Source organism: Tenrec ecaudatus, chromosome 2 (assembly GCF_050624435.1).
Source record: "Tenrec ecaudatus isolate mTenEca1 chromosome 2, mTenEca1.hap1, whole genome shotgun sequence".
Classification (NCBI taxonomy): Eukaryota; Metazoa; Chordata; class Mammalia; order Afrosoricida; family Tenrecidae; genus Tenrec; species Tenrec ecaudatus.
The window spans coordinates 194,091,705-194,116,406 of NC_134531.1; positions in this window are offsets into that span (position 1 = coordinate 194,091,705).

Sequence of the window (24,702 nt, forward strand, 5' to 3'; positions counted from 1 at the left end):
AGATGCTATAACAGAGATGCAAAATATACAGCCTTGAAATGAGATACATGTAACAGTCCAGAGGCAGGGCTGCCATGTCACTAGGCCAAGAGACTGCTGCAGTCCTGTGTCCCCAGCTGGTGGGCACTGGAAAGGTAGGGCATGCACAATCTTTACGTCCAAGCCCAGACATTGCACCCATCACTTCTCCCTATTTTCTATTTGTCCAGGAGGTAAGTGGCCAGGACACACTAAGCTTCAAAGTAGGCTGAGGGAGATCTAGTATTAACCTACAATTCTTCTTTCCCTCCCCCAACTCTAGTTAAAGTTCACCACGGTGGAGGTGCTTCCCCCACACTGTCGATATTTGACTTTAGCCGATGGAATGAGGGCAGAAGTGACAGTGTGTCAGTTCTGAGTTGAGTCCTTAGGACTCTTATGTTTCTGCCTGCCCCACTGGTACTGCTGCCATCCCACATGAGAAGAGCTAACCTACGTAGTCTTTGCTCCAGAGGGTGTGGGCCAAGGAAAACCCAGTTCTAAACCTAGTTCAAACTAAAAGCAGAGTTGTCTTCTTGACTTGTAAGAAAAAAATCAGTGGCATTTTTTTTGGTAAGCAACTTACTTATGCAGCCGATTAACATAGCAGAAAGGTGACAATGCAATGACCTTGGGTTCAGCTTAAGCAGTTCTATTGTTAACTATATAAGGAAGGAGTGAACATTAGTGGATGATGAACATGCTGCAGATATGAGAGGGGCTCTTGCCTGGCCCACGGAGAGCCAGCCTGTGGGACCACCCGGAATTCAGGGAGCAGACCTAGGCATCTCAGCCTGAAGGGATCTTGGGGGCGAGGGACATATTGAAGATGGGGAAAATAATGAAATGGGTGGAATGGAAACAAATAAAAATGCTATACAAACTCAAAAAGGTTTGGAAGAGTTTTTCCAGTGAGTCAGAGGTGTTGCTAAAAGACGTGTGAATAAACTGTATTTTGTCATATTACATAGTAAGTGTACAATACAGGTGCACTGATGGTGGAATGGTTATGTGTTGGGCTGCTTACTGCAAGGTCAGCAGTTTGAAACCACCAGCTTGCTCCTTGGGAGAAAGACAAGGCTTTCTCCTCGTGTAAAGCAGTCTCCAAAACCCATCGGGGCAGCTCTACCCTGTCCTGTACGGTCACTATGAGTCAGAATCAACTCTAGGGCAGTGAATTTGTTTAGTTTGGTGTACGATGCAGCTGTAGGAAGTGATGAAATTTTTATTTGGATACTTTACATAATTTTAAATGCACTGAAAAGATAACAGAAGCCTCATCCAGCTCCATGAAAATTTACCCCTGGAGTAGAATTCACCCCCAGGGCTGAGCTGCTGCAGCACCCCCATTTCCGTGCAGAACACAGCCCTTCAAGGAAGGCGCTCTCTATGCTACTTGCTGATTACTCTGCCAAGAAGTATTTGGCTGTGCAGAAATGACATCACATATCTTAGTGTTGTTGTTTTTTTTTTAAATCTAGGGCATTGCTAGAGATGAGGGAGGTGAAAAGGCTTTTTAACTCTTTGGGTCTGAACATCCATCCTAAAGTAGATGGATAAGGGCCCTGATAAAGTATTGGCTATTACTTGAAACTGGTTGAGAAAAAGAAAACAGAGTGTTAGACATTTCTTCAAATGCTAACATATCCTAATAGCTTCCTGGATTTTGACATATGCCACTTTTAAAAACAAGTTGTCAGCATGATATCATGATCCTACATACTTCAGCAATGATCTCTTAAGAAAGACAATCTCTTAAATACAAGGCCCCTATCACAGCCAAGAGAGTGAATCATTCTACCATCTCAACTAATAGCCAAGGCTTATTTAAATTTCCCCTAAACATTTTACACCATTCCTCTCATGACCTGGTCAAGGATTGTGGCTTCTACCTAGAGCAGTGATTCTCAACCTTGCTAATGCCGCGACCCTTTAATATAGTTCTTCATGTTGTGGTGACCCCCAACCATAACATTATTTTTTTTTCATAAAATTATTTTCATTGCTACCTCATAAATGTAATTTTGCCACTGTTATGAATCTTCATGTAAACATCTGATATGAAGGATGTATTTTCATTGTTTAGAAGTTGACCATAATGAAAGCATAGTGATGAATCACAAAAACAATATGTAATTCTATATTGTGAAATATTTATTTCTAATGACAAAGAAATGACATTTTGTCTTGAAGCATGGTGTAGCATGGGGAACAGCCTTCACACCAGGTACTTGGGGTTCTCATATGTGGGCATATCTTCATGTGGGTGGACCCACCTGGAGACGGATAGGGGAGCAGTGTCTAGGTTCCTAAGACCATCGGAAATATGAGTGTTTCCTTCCGATGGTTTTAGGCAACCCCTGTGAAAGGGTTGTTCGACCCCCAAAGGGGTCCCGACGCACAGGTTGAGAACTGCTGACCTAGAGGTTAATCAGGACAGTCCCCCTTGCTTTATTTTCTATTTGGTTTTGGTTTATGAATTAACTTTTTGAAGAATTCGGGTCAGTTGACTTAGAGAAAGTCACACATTCTTTATCTGATTGTTTCCTGGTAGTGCCCTTTAACTTCCCTTTTAAGCCTGTATTTCTCGTAAATGGACATTTGATCTAGAAGCTTCAGTAGATTTGAGTCACACGATTTTTACAGGGTTTCTATTCATCTGGAGCAAGGAGAGTCAGGAACAGGAGGATAGAGAATGTGCTACCTGCTTCCATGAGCAATTACCTCATTTGCTATGAGACCCAGGACCTCTGGGGGGTACCAGTTATTGTTACTGAATAGTTTGATCACAGAGTTCATGGAAAAATCTCCATCAAGAGAAGCAAAATAGAGAATTCAAAATTTCCATGGGTTTTAGATTTTCTAGATCCACCGAGGCTGGGTGATCCCCTGAAACTATTGCCATGAGATCATTTTTAAATTTTTAAAACAAAAGTATTCCCTGAATTATTCTTACGACAAACAAGAGTGAGGTGATGTTAATGGAGGAATCACTCAGAAAAGAGGAGTGAGAATGATTACATACCTGGAAGAATATAATAATGTCACTGAATTGTACACATAGAAACTGTTGAAATGGTGTATTAAAAAAAACTACACAATAAATAAAACTGAAAACCCAAAACTAATAACACTTTTTGTAGGAGTACTTTAGTCATCCACTAAAGAGCCTTATTCATTGCATTTTTTCCTCACTACTAATGATGGTGTGAATACCCTAAACTACCTCCATGGAAAAGTATCCTTCCCTAGAAATAGCAACCGAGGCAAAGCTGACCTGAAAATTTATGGAGAGTGCGATACTATGGAGGCAGGGGATGGGGGCTTTCCTATATATATATTTTTTTAATAGTATTTTAAATTCTATATCATTACCTAGATTAATGGTATTATTCTCAGAATTATCAAATGCCATGGACAAGCTATTGATGTTATTTCTCATGTTGATGATGCTGCCTCTAAAGTAGACCACAGACAAACATAAAAGCCTTAGATAAATGAATGGATTTTTGAGTTCATGCTGTTGTCCTGTTTACAAGTTGGGCTGCTAACTGCAAGGTCAATAGTTTGAAACCACAAACCAGTCTGCGAGAGAAAGATGTGGCTTTCAATTGCTGTAAAGTCTTATAGTTGGGAAACTCTTAGGGGCATTTCTACCTATAGGTTCTTGTGATAGGTAGGTTTATTGTGCCAACCTGGCCAATGAACACATGGGATTAATTGAAGGGTGGAGACATAAAAGGCTTGACGAACCTTGCCTTTCTGTCTCTTGCTCTTTGATGATTGGACCAGTGTGCAGCTGCATTAGCTGGTTCTCTGCCTCAACTTGAGAGCTACACTACCTGTGGGACACCCAACTGTGGACTGTGTCACTGTAGTTTGAGGTTCCTTCAGATCTTCATTGTCACGCTACTGGAGTATACATTGCTTGAGCTGGGGACTGTCATCTGGTTGACTGTTGGTGACCTGCCTTGCTGTTTGCTGCCTATGACTGGGTTGACTGACTTGGCCTTTAGAGGATTCCGCTGTCTGCTTCCTTGACTTGCACCGGGCGCCCTCAAGACTTGGACTACCAGTGTATTAGTCATCTCATGAAAGTGAGCTGCACAGAGCCATTTGTATTGTACTACAGACTAATCAGTTGTTTATTTCTTATGTTATATATTTCTATCTATATTATCTATCTATATAAATATATGTAAAATCATAAATGTCCTGGTTTTGTTTCTCTTGAGAACCCTGTCTAACATAGTTCCCGGAGTCTCTGATATAGCTTCAACTAAATGGCAGTGAGTTTGTTTGTTTGGGATGACAATAAAAGCCCAACATCCATTTTTAGAGTCACCATGCAGATTAAGTCTCCACTGGATTCTTTCTGATAATTAATCAAGTATGTACATAATATTGACTTCAACCAGAGTGCATTAGAAAGTAGATAACCTCCACCCCTTTCAGCCAACACTGGGAGGGGCAGTCTTTCTTTTTTTAAAAAAGTTTTATTAGGGGCTCATACAACGTTTATCACAATGCATACATACATCAATTGTGTAAAGCACATCTGTACATTCATTGCCCTCATCATTCTCAAAGCATTTGCTCTCCACTTAAGCCCCCTGCATCAGGTCCTCTTTTTTCCCCTTCCTTCCCCACTCCTCCCTCCCTCATGAGCCCTTGACAATTTATAAATCATTATTTTGTCATATCTTGCCCTGTCCGACGTCTCCCTTCTCCCTTTTCTGTTGTCTATTCCCCAGGGAGGAGGTCACATGTGGATCCTTGTAATCGGTTCCCTCTTTCCAACCCACTCTCCCTCTACCCTCCCAGTATCAGAGGGGCAGTATTTCTAAGGAGCTTGCCTGAATGTGTCTTTTATGGAAATCATCTTACTGGGGAGTCACATTGTCATGACTAATAGTCTGTTTTTATTGATTTATTTTTAAGATCGTTCTAACAGCTTTTAATATGAATTATAACTTCTTTTTTAATCTTTTTATTAGGGGCTCATACAACTCTTATCATAATACATACATACATCAATTGTGTAAAGCACATCTGTACATTCATTGCCCTCATCATTCTCAAAACATTTGCTCTCCATCTAAGCCTCTGGCATCAGCTCATTTTTACTTCTCCCTCCCCACTCTCCCCTTCCTCATGAACCCTTGATAATTTACAAATTATTATTTTGTCATATCTTGCCCTGAAGAGTTTCTCTTATCAAACTGATCTCTGGTTTGGGCTGAAACAGAGACGGGCAATCTGGGATACTTGCTCCTGGCAACAATGCAACTATTCCATTTCCATTGAGTTCTTTCTGGTCATGGATAGACAATGTAAAAACTTTGCCCTCAGATAGAGTGTGTTTAATGAACTTTCTTGGCCAACCCTAGGAGGGGCAAGCTCACCCTCAGGGACTTGTCTGGGTGTGCTTTTGATGGAGATTGGAATACCAGGGTCACACGGTCATAAATCACATCCTATCCCCAAAGATAGTCTGGGGTCCCAGAGCAATTTTGTAAATTTTTCTAGGCTGCAGTCATGTAGGTCGTATCCCAATCATGGCGTCTGTTCCACTTCTGTGGTCCTGTCTGCAACTGGGATAAATTGAACTGAGGTCAATAATGATTTTGAGACAATATCCTTGTTTTCCATGTTCTACATAAGTAGTCATTTGACTGTGAATTTTCAGACATTATTTGGTCTCATGCCAATGGCCACCCTCATCCGGATGATTCATTGTTGTCCTGTTTAAGAGTTAATTCAGGGCGCTCTGGTGGTGCAGTGCTTGTGCATTGGGCTGTTAACTGCAAGGACCAAAGTTTGAAACCACCAGCTGCTCCTTGGGAAAAAGACAAGGCTTTCTACTCCTGTAAAGTGTGAGTCTGAGAAACTCACCAAGGCAGTTCCACCCTGTCTTAAAAGGTTGTTATGAGTCGGCACTGACTTGATGGCAGTGAATTTGGTTTTAGAAAGGGGTCTCTGTAAAATACATTTAATTTCCCCCCCTCCTTTTAGACTAGCACAGAAAAGTTAAGAATTAGCCCAAAGGCACCAGCTTTGCCTTAGAGCTGGCACTTGAATCCAAGGCCAATGTCTGGGCTCTGGCGTGTGTCCTTAATCACCATGCCAGGTCTCTCTGGAGAGGCTTAAATCCACATACTCTCACACTTCCTCACTCTTCCAATTGGACCTCTTTGCTTTTAGTGAAAAACAACAACAAGAAACCCCAATAAATAATTTTCTTGGAAAAGACCTCTTTCCATTTTCCATTACCCCACAAACTTGGCCCTGTAAGTTCAAACTTGTACAATTTGCAAACAAGTTTCTCACATTTTTCTTGGCTACATCTCTTCTCTGGGGATTTGGTTTACTGGAATCTATAAATTTCACTCCGATCTTAGCCCAAAGTCCTGACTTACTCATTATATCATATTTCTTTTTTCCTTTTTATTAAAACTTACCAGGCTAAAGCTTGAAGATTTATGTCTTTTGCTACTCCATTTCGCTAATTTTGATATGACAGCCTTCCTGGAACTATTTCCACATAAGGTTTCACTAAAACTTTCAAACTTTAGTTTTGATTCAACTTCCATGGCTGCTCCTTCCTACTTCAGTCTTGCAAGGTTGTGAAAGACATGCTCAAATAACACCCCTGCGTGGGGTGTCCATTCACCAGGAGGGTCTCTCACTGAGAAAGACAGGCTGAGTATGTTGCACCACAATAAATCACAATACAAGCTAAAGGAAAATCCCTGCCGACAGTGTACTGAGGTTTTCAAGGAGGGAGTGGCATTTGAGCCAATAAAACAGTAATGAGCTGCACGGACTGTGCTGCAGCTCAGACTGCTTTTCTCGAAATCCTCTTTATTCTGGGTTGCAGCTGGGTTGGTCAGACCCCTTCCACGTTACATTCAACCCTCCACTGAAATTCCAGTCGTGTTTTCACCTCCTTAAGAGGGGACGGCAGAATGCAAGCTAGTCAGCAGATTACCATGGGCATGATCTCAAATGGGTCCAGTTTATTTAGAAGAGTGAGTTCTCCTACTAACGCACTGGTGGTGTTACCCACCCCAGACAAGACTGCTGCACAGCTGGGAAGCATCAGGGGGATGGGCAGCACAGTAGTGGATTATAAACTCCGAGAAGCCTACGGCCTTTCCTTTAAACAACAACAAAGAATTTGTTTTGAGTAGCTTGCCGATGATACCCAGTGAACATATGTTTTAACATACACTCACCTCCATTGTTCTGAAGGGGACTATTGTTGGTTCTTAGTGAGGATCACATATGGAACCAAGATACAGTAGAAAAAAAGTGAATCTGTACTGTGTTAGTCCAGGTACATTAGAGAAACAAATTCACAGAAACTCATATGTATATAAGAGAGAGTTTTATATAAAGGGTTAAGTGTACATTAAGAAAGCATCCTAACCCAGTGCTGCCCAGGCCCACAAGTCCAACATTAGCCCATATGTCCGACACCAATCTACAAAGTCCTCCTCCATCTCACAAAACACATGCAATGACACCGACTGTAGGAGGAAAGCCGAGTCAGTGAATGTGTAAGCATCAGTGCTGGCAGGGGTCTCCACATGGCTGCTCCAGCACCCAGGGCTGCATCGGGGTAGGTCTATGTGGCTTCTCCTCAGGGATGTCTTACAGGAAATGAGCCTTGCCAGCTGAAACAGAGAACTGGCTAAGGCAGCTGCATCCTGGTCTGACCATCAGAAAGTAAGAGACTGGAGAACTTGAAAGGTGAGGTTCACTGAGCTATTTCTCTCTCCACCCTTCAATTAACCCCGCATGTGTTTATTGGCCACCTTGGCACAATAAACTTTAACTATCTCACCTACCTTACAAAAAAAATCAGAGAATTGTATTTTGAAAGGCGTTTCTCCTTGTCATGATGAAGGAAGATTATTACTGGTAATTATTTTACGTATTTTTAAAACAATTTAGAGATAGATGTCTAGTTTAAAACTAGTTTCAAAGAAGATAAAGGAATTGTGATGTAATAATTATGATTTGCGGGTAATCGCTATAACTGTTTCCCTTAAGTTCTTTTAAACAGTTTCCAGATGAGGGATGCTTTAGAGAGGCAGAGAGATGTCAAAAGATTTGGCTGAGATACGTGATGGGGTCCACAGCAGAATCCAGGCACCCCAACGCCCAGCTTAGATGATAAGGAGCAGCATCATTTGTATCCAGGCCTGTTCTATTCAGGCAAGAGGAGGATTAATGACTCTAAAACTAGAAGTGCTCTCTCCTCTTGGCCTCTTAAGCCTTCGCAGGAGCTTATATCCCTCTAATACTTCTTTAGGAGCCCTGGTGACGTAGTGGTTACACACTGACCTGCTGAGTTGCAAGGTCAGCAGTTTGAAAGCACCAGCCGTTCCTCAGGAAAAAGACGAGGTCTTCTACTCCCGCAGAGAGCTACAGTTCAGAACCCCACAGCCATTCTGCCCTGTCCTATAGGGTCAACTGGGAGTCGGCACTGACTCGACGGTTTGATTTTTGGTTTAATATTTCTTTCTGAACATTCCAGAGCTTTCCATTGTATTCCTAGAAGATGAGTCTCTTCTTTCCTTTCAGACCTGAAATCATCCAAAAGCAAGATATATTTCTTACTATGCGCCACTCTCTCACACCCAAGTGGAGGCCCAGTCAGCACACAAAAACCTCAGCTTCCTGGCCTCAGGATTCAAAGTTTCAAACATTTACAGTGTAACCTTGATGGAGCTGGTTAAGGAAACTCTGAACTGGGGAAATGCTCTTGGTTTAATGCAAATTTACAGATGTGAAAACAAACCATGCAACACAAAACAACTGGTGATGGATTATATAATATTGCTCAAGGGTGTAAAAACAGACTGGCCTTCTCCATGATATAATCACACTCTGAGCCTTGAAAACGGGAGAGGCAGGTGAGAAAATGGTAGCGGCTTCCTGAGGGGAGATGCTGCTGGCCTGCTCTGTTCCCAATTAGAAGAACTGCTGAGTGTCTCCCCGAAAGCTCAGTGCATATGAATGGGCACCCTGGCACTTTCGGTTGCCATCTACAAACTTCTGAATGCCACAGATATTCAAACAGCTCTCTCCAGTTTTAAAAGGGTTTTCATGCCCATTGTTCAACTGGATTCTTAAGAATGCCTGCCAGGGAGAGAGGGAAGATTTTCTTATTCTCATTTTATGAAGAGGAAACTGACTCTCCTGAATCCACAGAAATTAAAGGTGCGAGGCCTATAGGTAAACATTCACTGAATGGGACAAGTACAGCAATAAGAGAATATTTTAAGGTAAATAGGATCGCTGCCTTAATAAGCTCATAATCCCGTTTGAGAGAAAATGCCCCAAATAAAAACAGTTAAAATAATACAAGACCCTCTAGATTCTAGGAAGACCAGCTATAATACAGTAAGCGCATCCTTCACTGTGAAATAAGCCAAGAAAGTGTATCCCAAGTCCTTGCTTAATATTCTGGTTTTACTTGGCTTTCTGAAGGTGTCTATAGTCTTCAGCTTTACACCTTAGCTAGGGTGTTGTTTGAGAGGGTCACATTCTCCTCTGTCCTATATTCACAGTTCAACCCGGGCCCCAAAACAACAAACTGCCAGAGGGAACATAAAAAAGAGGGGGAAGAGACTGAGGACTTGTCTTTCAGTGGTACAGAAAAGTCTGCCCTCATTTCCTCTAACTGCTGAAGGCAGTGGGCAGGAGAAAACGAATTGCACATGAAGAGAGACACTTAAAAGGAAGAAGAGTCTCAGGAAAGAACACCAATCAAGTCAGAGGCAAGGGGGTGAAAAGACAAAGAAGGCAGAAATGCCAGTCAGAACCTTCTCCAACTCATACACAGAAGGAACATGGCCCGAGAGCTATCAGAGAATCATTTAAAATCGAGATTTCCCCAAATCTAGGGTGGCACTGGTTTACAGCCACCATTTTCAAGACCAACAAATTCCCTCTTTCAGTGGGGGGATCTGTAGGTTCTTATGTGGGGATGGTGGTTCTGTTGACTGCCAGGGGCTAGGAGAAGGAGTAATGAGGGGGAAATGTTCAAGGTTTGGGGGTTTTCCCCTTCTTTTAGGGGTGATGAAAAAGTTTTGAAATTGGTGGTGAGAGCTGCACAGAGCATTACAACTCATTAATAGACTAAACACCCACTGAGAAGAGTGAATTTGGCATCACGTGAGCAGGCATCAAAAGTCTTCAGCACTGAGTGCACCTCTTGACAACACTTGTTCCAGGGCTTTATCCAAAGTTAAAGAGGTGTACAGAGATTTAACACCAAGGGTTTTAACAAAACCAGGACAATGCAAACCATTCAAATATACATATAATTGGGTTACATTTGGATAGATACACCCGCAGTCATTACAAGTTCAATAAAAGTATATATATATATTTTTAAAGTATATTTTTATAAGGAAAATGTACATAATATATTGAGCAATAAAAGTTGTGCATAATATCCCAAACATACCTATATGAAACAGAACAAATTTAGAAGGCTTGATTAACTTTGGCTGCTAGGTTTGCAGATGGTTGTTTTCATGGTGCTTTTTAATTTTGTATGTATTTTTCTTATAACAATTTCAAGAGAGGAGAGGAAAGGGCATTTGTAAATTCTAAAGTGAAGGCTCACCACCTACTAACCGTATGCAGATGACGCAGCCTTGCTAGCTGAAAGCACAGAGGGCAGGGAGTACTTTCAGTGAAGATCAAAGACTACAGCCTTCAGCAGTAATTTGTATGAGAGTTGAAACTCAGAGGCACTTGATCTGTGTAAATAAAGCAGTCTGAAAGTGGAGTCATAATTGTGATTTAAAGACTTAACTCGTCTAGAATCTAAGCTGAATTTTAAAATTGCCCTTTCTAACAGCAGTTCCTCTAACCTTGATGCTGACTTAATCATATGCCTGAAAGAAGGCATTCATGTGCTCTGAAGTTTGGCCGGTCCAGGTTTATCACAATACATTCCTCCCAGAATCTCTTTCCTCTATGGTCAAATTGATACAAGATATGAGCGTCTGTGCCCAGAAGGTCTTGCTGCATAGTATTATTAACTCTTCACAATGTGTTCCTCCCACCGCACTCTACATCTTTGCAATGGTCACATCAAGCCCTCAGACAATATTCATGGTTAAAGCAATTTATTAGGGAAGGTGATAGGTTACTACAAGTCAGAATCAGCATTCAGTAAGGAAATAGTCATTGGTCTCCTTAGCCAGCAGTCAGATCTCTCTTTGGTTTGCAGCCTCTCAGTAGCCTTTGCTTCAATGAGCCAGGAAGCAAACCGGTCCATTGCTCTGTCTCAGTTCCACAGTCTTGGGCTAGATGGGAGAAGGTGCCGCGTAGTCTCAGCACTGCTCTTCTGAACCTCCGTCCTACTGTCTCTGGTGCATGTGGCCTCAGTCACTTCAGGTAAGATCTTGGACATGTTCTTTCAAGGATCCTTGGGATTTCTCTATCTGCTGCAGCTTCAAGATGGCTTACCCTTGGAGCCAGGGAGAAGTGGTCATCAAAACTGACTAATCAGAGCAGCCAGTCCACAGAGAGAACAACATGGCTGGCCCCACTATGAGACATGATGCCCCTCAGTGACTAAGGGCGATACAGGGGACAGCACCGGAGACACAGTGTGGGAATTGCACCTGACCTGATCCCACCACACCGAGGCAAATCACTGGGGGAGTGCAGCGGAACAGCAAGGGAATGGAGTGGCAAGGTCCCCAGGGAATGCTGAAAGTGGACTTCGGGGCCAGGGCGTGGTGCCCCAACAGACTGGACTGGAAAACGCTCCTAAGGGCCAGCAAACGATCCCTGAACTAACTACAAGCTTTTCTCTTGTGAACTGTTTTATTCTGTTCTTTGTCAGTGGTTTGTTTTTGTTGTTTTGTTGTCTGGTTGTATACTGTTGCTTTGTTTTCCTCTGTCTAGTTTTCATGCATGTTAGTGACTCCACAGGTCTGTCTGAATAGGACAGGCTGGATGAACTATCTGGAGGAAAAACAACGGGACCGACAGTTCTGGGGGGACTTAGGGTGGGGGGGGTTGGGGGGGGTAAGGAAGTGGTGTTAACAAACCCAGGGACAAGGGAAAAACATGGGACCCCAAATGGTAGAGAAGGGGGAGTGGCAGGCCTGGTGGGAAATGATCAAGGGTAAGGTTGCTTAGAGAAGAGGTATACTCTAGCCCAGGTGGTGATGAAGCATGGTAGTAGGGCAGGAGGAAGGTCAAGGGAGATGGAGGAAAGAGCTGGGAGTCAAAGGGCATTCATGGAGGTCTAGACAAAGACATGTACATGCAAATATATATAGGAGGATGGGGAAATAGATCTATGTGTCTATATTTATAGGTCAAGTATTAAGGTGGCGGAAGGACCTTGGGCCTCTACTCAAACACTCCCTCAATGCATGAATACCTTCTTTTATTAAATTGGAACTCTATGATGCTCACTCTCCCGACACAACGGCTGGAGCCAAAGTGTGTGAACAAGTAAATGTGGTGAAGAAAGCTGATGGTGCCCGGCTATCAAAAGAGATAGTGACTGGGGTCTTAAAGGCTTGAAGATAAACAAGCGGCCACCTAGCTCAGAAGCAACAAAGTCCACATGGAAGAACACACCAGCCTGAGTGAGCGAGTGGTTCCAAAGGGATCAGTTACCAGGCATCAAAGAACAAAAAATCATATCATTGACTGCACACCTCCATGATAGGATCGCTGAAGACAAATGGGTGCATAAGCAAATGTGGTGAAGAAAGCTGATGGTGCCCGGCTATCAAAAGAGATAGTGTCTGGGGTCTTAAAGGCTTGAAGGTGAACAAGCGGCCATCTAGCTCAGAAGCAAATAAGCCCACATGGAAGAAGCACACTGGCCAGTGCGATCACGAGGTGCCCAAGGGACCAGGTATAAGGCATCATGCAAAAAAAAAAAAGATATAAGTGTGTGTATGTATGTGTATATATGTGTATATGTACATATGTATGTATATATGTATATATATCATATTAAATGAAGGGGGAAGTGCAGAGTGGAGACCCAAGGCCCAAGTGTCAACCAATGGAGATCCCCTCATAGAGGGGTTTAGGAGAGGAGATGGGTTAATTAGGGTGTGAGGTAGTATCGATGAAGAACACAGCTTTCCCCCGGATCCTGGATGCTTCCTCCCCCCAACTACCATGATCCGAATTCTACCTTGCAGGGCTGGGTAGGACAGGGGCTGTACACTGGTGCATATGAGGGTTGGAGGTACAGGGAATCCAGGGTGGATGATACCTTCAGGACCAAGGGTGTGAGGGACGATGCTGGGAGAGTGGAGGGTGAGTGGGTTGGAAAGGGGGAACTGATTACAAGGATCCACATGTGACCTCTTCCCTGGGAGAGGGACAGCAGAGAAGGGGGGAAGGGAGACTCCGGATAGGGCAAGATATGACAAAACAACGATGTATAAATTACCAAGGGCATATGAGGGAGGGGGGAAGGGGGAGGGAGGAGGGGGAAAAAAAGAGGACCTGATGCAAGGGGCTTAAGTGGAGAGCAAATGCCTTGAGAATGATTGGGGCAGGGAATGTATGGATGTGCTTTATACAATTGATGTATGTATATGTATGGATTGTGGTAAGAGTTGTATGAGTCCCTAATAAAATGTAAAAGAAGAAAAGAGAAAAAAATGATTAGGGCAAAGACTGTACAGATGTGCTTTATACAATTGATGTATGTATATATATGAACTGTGAAAAGAATTGTATGAGCCCCAATAAATTGTTAAAATTAAAAAAAAAAAATAAAGACTACTAGCAAAAAATGAAAAAAAAAAAAAAGAAAGAAAACCAGCACATCCTCAGGCAAAAAAAAAAAAACTGACTAATCCCCTCTATAATTGTAACTACACACTATTTGCATAGTCCCACCCAGTCATTTAGTGGTGGATACAGACTTAAGTAGTAGAGGCACTAAGAAATTTTACTCCACATGGCAGCAGCACACTAGCCTGTGTGATCCAAGGATTCTATAATACAATGCAAATTCAGAGGAGATAGTATCAGAGCTTAAATTGTGAACCCCAGTTTAAAGAAGGCCATGCATGACAATGGAAGCCCCAAATCCATTTCATCACCATCTAAGCAAATGGAGTGTGGGTAGATCACACAGCATTACAAAATAGATGTAATCCTATCACCAATTCCGTCACTTAACTGATGTAAAGCACAGCCAGTCAGATGCAATCTTAGGTGTCAAACGCATGCGCAAACAACTGCGCTAAGTGCAGCAAAACTGACAAGCTAAGTTATGGCCAATCTTTAGACCTTGGGTTTTTTTCTCTTAAACGTAAAAAAGGGTATTAAAATGAGTGGGGGAGCTGGACCAAGTAAGAAGACAAAGACGTATCATCACTTTCATACGGAATGGGATATTTTGACACTACAAGCCGACATTCAGCTTAAGTCCAGAGCGCATGACCAGTTCTGGAACTTACTCGCAGAGGGAAAATACTCAAACATGAGAAAATGTGCTACCTCCTTGACTGTATTATTCGGCTCTACTTATTTATGTGAGCAAGTCACATAAAGATCATTAAGTCCAAGTACCGTTTCACGATGACTGATGATCATTTGGCAATGTGATTGAGGCTATCTGGCAGCCGACTTCTAGACTATGCATCCCTGGCTCATTCAATTCAGTGCAAGTCACCAGAGTAAACTCAGGTAAAGACAAAATATGTACATAGTTAATTGTGTTGTGTTATGCAATATGGACTCATGAGGTGAAGCAAGGCACATAAACATACATTGTACATATAAAGAATTCTCAGTGAATTTATGAATATAATAAATGAATATGTTTTGCATTTTCGTAGTTGGAAGATCATTTTGACTTGATCATTTTGTAAGTAGCTCGCATGCTGAGAAGTGCGAGCACCTCTGGTCTACACGTATATTGAGCCTCCAGTCAATCCCCGCTGACCACAGTCCAAGGACAGGAAAGGCTTCCTGTTAGATAGAGAGCGCTGAACATCCGGGATGGCAGATTTGGTTTGGTTAAAATGTATATTTTATTTGATCTCCCTTTGACCCATTTTAAAGTTGTTTCAGTTAAAAAAAAAAAAGCAAAAGTACACGTGGATTAAGCCCTGGTGAATCCCCTTTGACCATAGAGAGACCGGGGGTCTGATTGGCCTTGCGCTCGTCCAACGTATATTGGAAAGTGGATTACTGCAGGTGCAGTTCGGTTAAAATTTAACACTTTATCATTTGATCTCCCTTTGACCTATTTAAAATTTGTTCTAGTTTTTAATATTTTCTGCTTTCTTTGCAATGGAGTTTTCCCCCCTGGTTTTGTTATTGTTTTTGTCATTTAAAAAATATTTTTGTGTATATGAAATCCAGGATAGGTAAATCTAGAGAGACACTAATTGGACTAATGGTTTCTTGGGGGTGTGGCAGGGAAGGTTGGGGGGAAATGGGGAGCTAATAATGAATATAAGAAAAAATGTTGTAAAACGGATCATAGTGATGGCTGTACAACTCTTTAATATGACTGAACTACTGAACTGTATGATATGTGAATTACATGCCAATAAATTTTTTTTTTAAAGAATCAAAACGGAGTTAAGGCGCCTGCTTAGAGGGCAGTTTTACATAAAGTGCTTTAGAATATATGCTCCTATACAAAAGTAAAAACCAAAAGAGAAGAAATTTTACTCCACCACAAATGGAACCCCAGAAACAGGCATGATTAAAACAAACTATTTGAAGCGCAGGTTCCCAGAAAACATTGCTCTGCCATTGTCTTGAGGCCCTTGTGTAACAAACTGAACAGCACACAGGCCTACAGGTGTGTGCCCTCCATCAGCTAAGTAATCCCACACGTGTGCTAACTACTGTCTGCCAGCCAACTCTGAGTTTGTAACTTTTAGTTCCTGCTTCAACTGCACGAGAAGGCTTGTTTATTCCTTGTCCGATGGGATGGCCACCTTCACTTTGTGAATTTAGACATCTTCCTGGCATGTATTATCTCTGAACTTCAAATAAATCTCTTAATTTTACATTTACAGCGTGTATTCTCAGAGTAAGGCAGATTACGCCTCAACATAATGAAAACTGAAATCTTCACAACTGGGCCAATAAGCAACATCATGATACACAGAGAAAATATTAAAGGTGTCAAGGATTTAATGTTACTTGGATCCACAATTAATGCACAAGGAAGAAGCAGTCAAGAAGTCGGGTGATGTATTGCATGGTGCAAATTTGTTGCAGAAGACAACTTTCATGTGTCAAAAAGCAAAAGACATCTTTCATGTGGCAAAAAGCCAAGATGTCACTTTGAGAATTAGGGTTGGCCTGACCTTAGAGATGACATTTTCAATGGCCTCATATGCATGTGAAAGGCAAACAATGAATAAGAAAGACCAAAGGACTATTGCTTTTGCATTGCAGTGTTGGCTAGGAGTACGGACTAGACCATGCATGGGAGAAAAATGAATAAATCTGTCTGGAAGAAACACACCTGAAATGCTCATGAGAAACAAGGACTGATAGACGTTATCTCACATCTTTTGGACATGTTCTCTGGAGGGACTGGTCCTTGGAGAAATAAAATCCTGCGTGGTAAAGTAGAAGACGAGCAAGACAGGAAGGCCCTCAGCAAAAGGCTTTCGTTAGAGGCTGGAGCAGTGGGTTCAAACAGTGCAATGACTGTGAGGCTGGTTAAGGGCGGGGCAGTGATTCACTGGGTCACTATGAATTGGATCTGACCCAATGGCATAACCATAAAATTCTGAAGTGATACAGCCTGGCCCACGAGGCCGTGAGGATGATGTCCCTGAGTAGAGCAGCCAGTCCACAGAGAGAACAACATGGCTGGCCCCACTATGAGAAATGATGCCAATCAGTGACTAAGGGCGATACAGGGGACTGCACCGGAGACATAGTGTGGGAATTGCACCTGACCTGATCCCACCACACCGAGGCAAAGCACTGGGGGAGTGCAGTGGAACAGCAAGGAATGGAGTGGCAAGATCCCCAGGGAATGCTGAAAGTGGACTTTGGGGCCAGGGCATGGTGCCCCAACAGACTGGACTGGAAAACGCTCCTAAGGGCCAGCAAACGATCCTTGAACGAACTACAAGCCTTTCTTTTGTGAAGTGTTTTGTTTTGTTCTTTGTCAGTGGTTTGTTTTTGGTGTTTTATTGTCTGGTTGTATACTGTTGCTTTGTTTTCCTCTGTCTTGTTTTCGTGCATGTTAGTGTCTCCACACGTCTGTCTCAATAGGACAGGCTGGATGAACTATCTGGAGGAAAAACAATAGGACAGACAGTTCCGGGGGGACAGACAGATCCAGGTGGGGGAGGGGGAGGAGGGTAAGGAAGTGGTGTTAATAAACACAGGGACAAGGGAACATGGGACCCAAAATGGTAGTGAGGGGGGAGTGACAGGCCTGATGGGGAACGATCAAGGGTAAGGCTGCGTAGAGAAGAGGTATAGCTGTAGCTCAGGTGGGGATGGAGCATGGTGGTGGGGCAGGAGGAAAGTCAAGGGAGAGGGAGGAAGGAGCTGGGAGTCAAGGGGCATTTATGGAGGTCTAGACAAAGACGTGTACATGCAAACATATATATGAGGATGGGGAAATAGAGCTAATTGTCTACATTTATAGGTTTAATATTAAGGTGGCGGAAGGACCTTGGGCCTCTACTCAAGCACTCCCTCAATGCATGAATACTTTCGTTTATTAAATTGGTACTCTATGATGCTCACTCTCCCGACACAACTACTGAAGCCAAAGTGGGTGACCAAGTAAATGTGGTGAAGAAAGCTGATGGTGCCCGGCTATCAAAAGAGATAGTGACTGGGGTCTTAAAGGCTTGAAGATAAACAAGCGGCCATCTAGCTCAGAAGCAACAAAGCCCACATGGAAGAACACACCAGCCTGAGTGAGCGAGTGATCCCAAAGGGATCAGTTATCAGGCATCAAAGAACAAAAAATCATCATATCATTGGCTGCACACCTCCATGATAGGATCGCTGAAGACAAATGGGTGCATAAGCAAATGTGGCGAAGAAAGCTGATGATGCCCGGCTATCAAAAGAGATAGTGTCTGGGGTCTTAAAGGCTTGAAGATAAACAAGCGGCCTTCTAGCTCAGAAGCAAAAAAGCCCACATGGAAGAAGCACACCAGCCAGTGCGATCACGAGGTGCCAAAGGGACCAGGTATAAGGCATCATGCAAAAAAAAAAAAAGAATATGCGTGTGTGTGTGTGTGTATATATATATATATATATATATATATATATATATACCACATTGAAAGAAGGGGGAAGTGCAGAGTGGAGACCCAAGGCCCAAGTGTCGGCCACTGGAGATCCCCTCATAGAGGGGTTTAGGAGAGGAGATGGGTCAGTCAGGGTGCAAGGTAGTACCGACGAAGAGCACAGCTTTCCCCTAGATCTTGGATGCTTCCTCCCCCCAACTACCATGATCCAAATTCTACCTTGCAGGGCTGGATAGGGCAGAGGTTGTACACTGGTGCATATGAAGGCTGGAGGCACAGGGAATCCAGGGTGGATGATACCTTCAGGACCAAGGGTGTGAGGGGCGATGCTGGGAGAGTGGAGGGTGAGTGGGTTGGAAAGGGGGAACTGATTACAGGGATCCACATGTGACCTCCTCCCTGGGAGAGGGTCGGCAGAGAAGGGGGGAAGGGAGACTCCGGATAGGGCAAGATATGATAAAATAACAATGTATAAATTACCAAGGGCACATGAGGGAAGGGGGAGCGGGGAGGGAGGGGAAAAAAAAAGAGGACCTGATGCAAAGGGCTTAAGTGGAGAGCAAATGCTTTGAGAATGATTGGGGCAGGGAATGTCTGGATGTGCTTTATACAATTGATGTATGTATATGTATGGACTGTGATAAGAGTTGTATGAGCCCCTAATAAAACGTTTAAAACAAAACAAAAAACAACAACAAAAAAGAAGTAATTGTCTAGGAAAGAATGATGGCAACATGTGTACAAATATGCCAGAACCAATCAATGTATGGATTATAATAAGATTTGTAAGAACCCTCAATAAAGTGATCTTTTAATAAAACTAAAAAAGAGAAAAAAAATTCTGAAGTGATAAATTAAACTGTAACTTATTAATAAAGAAGTCATGAAGCATTTACCCTGAACTAATTAGACTTAATTTTTCTGATGTTTGCAAAGTGAGGCTTACAATAGAAATGGACTTGAGCTATAGAAAATAAAGTTATAATTCAGGCATGCCTATCTTTGAACCAGGAAATTGGAATGTTGTGTGTGTGTTTGTAGCAAATATAAATATATCCATTAAATTTAAAAAGTAGCTCTCTTCAACAGGGTGGGATTGGAGAAAGGAAAATGATAATTTTTTTCTTTATACAACTCTGTATTTTACATGTTACTATATGCACATGAGCGCTGTATGCATTTAAACAGTAAAGATGATATTTATAATTATGTATATACTTAGAAACATGGATAGTATCTATGGTATAAGAGTAGGAAATCAGAATATAAGATATGTATATTACATATCTTGTATGTGAGAAAAGACTCACTGGGAGTACTCTACTGAAAATAGTTCTTCAAATTCACTGACTCATTCATATTATACAGATGTTTGCTGAACACCTATTATGGATAAGCTAACAGTCCTAGACACAGCAGGGAGTCAAACAGTCAAATGTGTCTCCCCTCGTAGAACTTGTACAAGTGTGTATCAGCGGAGACAGCGAGCAAATGGCAAATATAATGTCTTTTAAAACAATTCACTGCCACTGAATTGATTCTAAATCATAGTCCCCTTATATGTAAGATTTCCAAGGCTGTAAATCTTAATAGAAGCAGATACCTTCATGTTTCTACCAAGGAGTGACTGGTGGGTTTGAACTAATCTCGCAGTTAGCAAGGTGACCCAAATGTACCAGCAGAGAACCTTAATAAATATGTTCTGAGGTGAAAAATGAGCCCTACATGGGAAAACCACCCTTGTCTGTGAGTTTGTCACACTGCCGTGGCTTTTTGTGTTGCTGGGATGCTGGGAGCTATGTCACTGGTATTCCAAATGCCAGCAGGGTTGCCCAGAGTGAACAAGTTTCAGCAGAGCTTTCAGACTATGAACAGACAATGCAGAAAGACTCAGCTCCCCACTTCGAAGGAAAGACCCTCTGAAAATTGCATGCATAACTTTGAAACACTGTCAGATGGAAACAGAAAATTGTCAGAGACAGTGTTGGAGGATGGGCACCCGGATTGTGACTGAGGAGGAGTTGATTTCTAGGAGCGGAGTCTACCATGATGACATGCCAGTTAAAGCCTGGGGAGTGGAGTCATTGGGATCTTCATTTGTTAATGGGGCACAACTCATTTGCTAATGATTGGAACATGGAATGTGCAAAGTATGAATCTAGGAAAATTGGAAGTCATAAAAAATGAAATGGAACACATAAAGATTGATATCTTAGGTGTTAATGAGCTGAAATGGACTGGTACTGGCCATTTTGAATCAGAAAACGATCTGATTTACCATGCCGGGAATTACACAATCAAGAGGAATGGCATACCATTCATTATCAAAAAGAACATTGCAAAATCCATCATGAAGTATAATCCTGTCAATACAACTATTACTCAACTTTATGCACCAAGCACAAAAGCTAGTGATGAAGAAATTGAAGAATTTTACCAACATCTTCAGTCTGAAATTGATCAAATGCAATCAAGATGCATTGATAATTATTGGTGATTTGAATACAAAAGTTGGAAACAAAGAGGAAGGAACAGTAGTTGGAAAAGATGGTCTTGGTGATAGAAACAAAGCCAGAGACAGCATTACAGAATTTTGCAAGAACAATTACTTCCTCAACAATGGATATATTCATTATATTCTAAGTGGACTACATAGAAATATAATTGATTACATCTGTGGGAAGAGATTATGGAGTAGCCCAATATTAACACCTAAAATCAGGGCAGGGGCTGACTGTGGAACAGACCATCAATTGTTCATATGTAACTTCAAACTAAAACTGAAGAAAGTGAAATAAATCCACTAGAGCCCAAATATGGCCTTGAGCTTATCCCACCTGAGTTTTGAGAACATCTCAAGAATAGATTTGATGCACTGCACAGTAACAACAATGGGAGGACATTAAAACCATCACTTATGAAGGAAGCAAAAGCATTAAAATGGTAGGAAAGATCAAAGTGGCTATCAGAAGAGACTCTGGAACTTACTCTTAATAATAGAGTAGCTAAAGTAATGTAAGAAAGGATGAGGTAAAAAGCTGAACAGGAAATTTCAAAGGGCAGCTCAAGAAGACAAGACCAAATATTATAATGAAATGTAAAGCCCTAGAATTAGAAAACCAAAAGAACATGCTCAGCATATCTGAAATGAAAAGAACTCAAGAGTAAGCTCAAGGCTTGAGTTACAATCTTGAAAGAGTCTATGGGCAAAATATTGAATGATGCAGGAAACTTCGAGAAGATGGAAAAAATACACAGCGTCACTGTACCAAAATGAGCGAGTCAACAGTCTGCCATTTGAGCAAGAACCAATGGTGATGAAGGAAGAAGTTCAAGTGGCACTGAATGCATTAGTGTGGGAAACAGAAGGATTTCTCCCAAGCTGCCTTCCCCAAATATGTGCCAAACTTAGCTGCTTGCGAATGACTACACACTTGGAGGTCATCAGGAGTAGATCAGGGGTCATTCTCCCTAAGAGCTGTCAGCCATCTAGAGGAAGCAGATACCACTGTTTATGCCACAACAAATAGAGCCCACTCCCTTCTGATAAGCATAGTAGTTGTCTGTTTCCTTGTAGGAGACCCCAAGGATGACTAAGGCTAGGCTGCCATTATGAACTAGGGTCCGCCCATCTTGTCACATGTATACCCCTAGACCTTCCCATTCCTATGGGCACACCCCTAGCTTATCCCCTTCCTGTCACATTTATGCCTATCATACATCCCCTTCCTATGATGTGTATGTCTATTGTACTGCCCCTTCCTGTGATGTGTGGTTACCTGTAATCATGCCCCACCCTGAAGGAGATATAGCCCTTGGTTAGCAATAAGCGGGGTGCTCTAGCCTCACGTTTGGATCTTCAACCTCCTGCTAAGTCCTCCAGCCTCCTGCCAGGTCTCCACCCCACCTCCCCTTGGCCCACACTGTGTGTGGACTTGGCTGGTAACATCATGGCCATCCAGGAGGTGAGCATGCTACCATGAATTGTGTCTGAATCCATTATTTGACTCTTCTATCTCTCATGCTCTCAATGACTTTAATATAATATTTATATGTACCAACCGTACAATTGTGCTTATTGAACCCATGATTAGTGGTAGGAGGCTGGCACCCCAACTCATACCACACATTAGCCAAAACACGAGGCTTCAGGCATGGATGGAATACCAATTGAGATACCTGTACATTTGGAAAACAACTATTGGGCCAACTGATTGGTGTAAGGTAGTCAAGAGGCGCCAGAGACCAAATCAGTTGAATTAGAGCAAACAGGCTATATTGGGGAGAAAAACCCAGCCTGGGCGAAGTCCCACAATCCATAGTGTCCGGGCCGAGGGAGTCGCACTCCAGATTACAGGAGGGGTGTTTATATAGCTGGGGAAAAAGTGAGTGGGCTGTCTTGAGTCCATATAACATAGTCCGGGATTGAAAGATGCAGGTATGTCTGGGTTTCTGGAATGTAAGGTGTCTTTCTGGTTTTGGGTATATTCATTTAGGGGTGCAGAGCGGTGGGTCGAGAACAAAGCAGGCACTGAGCCAAACGGGCCATGAGTAAAATACAGAAAAAAAACGTGTAAAGCTGCTGACAGGTTACATAGTCAGCTCAGGTCAGCTCTGCAGGGGTGTGTGGGAGAGTCAAGGCTACTTGCTGGTAGTGTTTCAGCCAGCTCTGGTCAGTTCTGCACGGGTGGGGGAGAGTCAAGGTCACTTGCTGCTAGAAGCCAGCCTGGTATTGATCCGGCCATATAATTGGAAGAGATCCATTTGTGCCCATTCCAATAAAAAGCGACCCAGCAGAATACTCAAAGTATAGAGCAATATCATTGATATCACATGCAAGTAAAATTTTACTGAAGATCATCGAAAAACAATTGCAGCAGTACATTGACAGGGAATTGTCAGAATTCCGGAAACAAGGGTTATCATTGTTGATGTCAGATAGGTCTTGGGTCGCAGCAGAGTACCAGAAGGATGCTGTGTTTTATTGACTGTGCAAAGGCACTTGACTGCCTGGATTACAACAAACTGGATACACTTGAGAAGAGAAATTCCTGAGCACTTCACAGTGCTCATGAAGAACTTGTCTATGGATCAAGAGGCAGTTATGAAAACAGGATGAGGACATACTGCACCGTGTAAAATCAGGAAAGGTGTGTGTCAGGGTTGTGTCCTCTCATCATACTGAACAAATCATCAGAGAAGCTGGATTATATGAAGAGGAATGTGGCATCAGTATTGGAGGAAGTCTAATTAACCACCTTCGGTAGGCAAATTATCCAACTTTGCATGCTGAAAATGAGGAGGACTTGAAACACTTGCTGATGAAGGTCAAGGATTGCAGCCTTCAGCATGGATTACAACTCAATGTACAGAAGACCAAAACCCTCCCACCTGGACCAATAGGTGACATCATGGTGACTGGAGAAAAGGATGAAGTTGCCAAGGCTTTTGTCTTGCTTGGATCCGCAATCAATGCGCATGCAAGCAGCAGTCAAGAGATCAAAAGGTATGGTGCATTAGGTAAATATGCTGCACAAGAGCTTTTTCGGAGTATTGAAAAGCAAGAATGTGACTTTGAGGACTATAATGTGCTTTACCCAAGCCATTGTATTCCCATTGCCTCACATGCATGTGAAAGTTGTACATTAAATAAGGAAGACAGAAGAATCAATGCATTTGAGTTGTGATGCTGGAGAAGAATATTGAAAGCACCATGCATGGACTACTAAGAAAATGCGGGAAGTAATACCAGAGGGCTATAGAGGCAAGTATAGCAGACTTTGTCTTACATACTTTGGACATATTGTGTGGAGAGACTAGTCCTTTGGAGAAGGACATGGTTGGTCAAGTGGAGGGGCAGCAAAAAAGAGGAAAGTCCTCAAAGAGATGGACTGACACAGTGGCTGCAACAATGGGCCCAGTCATAGGAACAATTGTGAGGATGGTGTTTCCTTCTGTTGTGCACAGGGTTGCTATGGGTCATAAACCACTCAAATGGCACCTCATACAACAATAGGGGGGTGGTGGAACAAGATTAACAGAGACTAGCAGTGCTGGGGGCCAGGGAATAGATTTAAATAGGTTGGTCAGAGAATACCTAATGAGAAAGTTAACATTTGAGCAAAGATTTGGAGGGACTCATGCAAATATCAGGGAGTAGAGCTTTTTGTTAGGGAACAGCCTTAACAGAATTTTAAGTAACAATAATGAGGGCATTGGGTCTAGAGGAGAGTACGCAAATAAGATAGGGGTAATGAGGCAGGTCCGTGCTGGGTTCCATAGGGTATTTTAAGAATATGGCTTTCCCGCCCCAGCAAATTCAGGAACCACGATGGGATTCTGAGCAGAGAACCGACAGGATTTCCCGGGCTGTTGTGTGGAGACTAGGCTACCAGTTGGCGATGAGGGA